This window comes from Phyllostomus discolor, chromosome 2 (genome assembly GCF_004126475.2).
Source record: "Phyllostomus discolor isolate MPI-MPIP mPhyDis1 chromosome 2, mPhyDis1.pri.v3, whole genome shotgun sequence".
Lineage (NCBI taxonomy): Eukaryota > Metazoa > Chordata > Mammalia > Chiroptera > Phyllostomidae > Phyllostomus > Phyllostomus discolor.
Window position 1 is genome coordinate 159,705,350 of NC_040904.2, and position 2,099 is coordinate 159,707,448.

Consider the following 2,099-nt stretch of genomic DNA (forward strand, 5'->3'; position numbering starts at 1 on the left):
ATGGGATATATTTATTCTAAATACATATACTAAAAATATTAAATTATTGAATAAAAACAGTACCCATTGTTTATCTGAAATTCGAATTTAACTGGGTTTCCTGATTTTACCTGGAGAACTTACCTCATTTTATGAGAAATTCTTTTCTCTTGTAATATTCCATTTTTATTCTACTGTGATAATGAATAAAAGCAAAATATCTCTTTCTGTTTTTCTATTTCTGCCCTCACGTTCTTTGAGACACTGCATAGGTCTTAACATATCAAAGCCTAAAGCAAACAAAAAATGAATTAGCAGGGTCAGCTAAGCATGAGATTAAAAACATTTGTTCTTAAAAGTTATTTAATTAATGGATGTATTGAATGAAAAAATCCTGAATTCCTAGACATCTTTTATGGAGCAACAAAGATATTATAATGACACTAAATGATACTAATGATATTTAGTATAAAGATACTAAAATGTTTTGTTTCGTTTTGTTTTCAGAATGGTAATTTTGAGAACAAGAGCATGGAGGATGCAACATAACTCAGTGAATTTCAAGCCTGCACAGTAGAATTAATCACATGTGGCAGTTTTCAATCGCAAGGAACCCAGACCCCACCTGCAAACCAATTAAATCAGAATCCCTGAAGTGGGATTGCAAGGAACCTTAGGGCTTAAAAGCAGCCCGGGCAATTTTAGTATGCAACCAAAGTGGCAAGCCACTTCCTGAGGATTGCAAGTCCCTTCAGGGAGTGCTCCTTGCCTTTGAGGTGCATGAAAACCAGTGGGTGTTTCTAACTAACTTCCAGTTCAAGTCGTTACTGCCGGGCCAAAGACCACACTTAGAAGAGCAAGAGTTCAGAAGAGGCCAGAAAGGAAAAGGTAGTTCACTTCGATATGGAATGACATAATGTCCGTGTGAACTGAGAATGCAGAGCACTCATAACCACATTACTGTGATGGTAACTGCCCTAGACCAAGGAGGGAAAGGAGAAGGACACCTTACCTCAAGGTGGTCGTGCAGCGGGTCACTGTACCACCTTCAGTGACTGTGTTCTGTCACAGTGTCCCACACCGGGCAAAAGGAGTGAATATTTGCTCCCTGACAACTTTTTCAATGATGGTGTGAGAATTTGCATTAGATCATTTTATGTGCAGCATCTCAAATATGCAGTAATTTAGAGCATACAAGCTTAGAGCATATTAGACTTTAGTTCCTAGTTCATTTCCGTCAACCTTTTTTTAACTGTTTTAGTCTGCTGGAGCTGAGAGCAGCAATATGCAGATTGTATGCCCACATGCGGCAGATCAAATCAACCCTTGAAAGTGTAATTGGTAAATCTCCTCGTGTGCTTTTGAAAAATTAATCAAGACAGGTTTGGTGAACCTTTGCTGAGAGAGTCTCTTTAGGACAAATGACTTAGTTCCCAGTGTATTTGCCATAAAGGAAAACTCCAGCTGCAAATCCCAAGGTGACCCATTTGTCTCGCTTGGATGGAGCGTAATGACTTCTTAAGCACTGCGAATAATTCTGCTGGTTTAAAATCAATTTGGTTAATACAATTAAATGAAACTGTTTGATCCTTCAGGTTCAAAAACCATCAATTCGACCATACATTAACATTTTAATATGGAAACTGCCACCTTTATCTTGCAAAGCTTCCTAACGATGTTCTGTGGTGATACGTTGTAGAGAGAGGTACATATAATGTTGTCTTTAAAATTTCTCCAGAATTACCATGAGTGTTGCTGCTAAAATATTTTTTCCTCAAGCACTTACTTATATTTTACCTCCAAATTAATGCCTTCATCAGTTCTTCTGCGTGTATTCACCAGAAAAGGCAGGAGTTCCACACCGGGCCTCAGGTTCCACTCCATAGCCAATCTCCCCACCCCACCGCCTTCAAAGTGACCAGACCTGCTTGGGGCACGAAAGCAAGGTCGACAACATTTTCAGTTCTCGTTTTAATGACTCGGTCATTGGTGTGGAACACTGGTGACTGTTGGAACTCATTTCTCTGTTTTTCGTGTAAGGTACCACTCCTCCTTTGGGTCTCTTTGACCAGACCAGACCCTCTCCACCTCTTCTTTCTCCGACAGAGCCCCAAATGCTG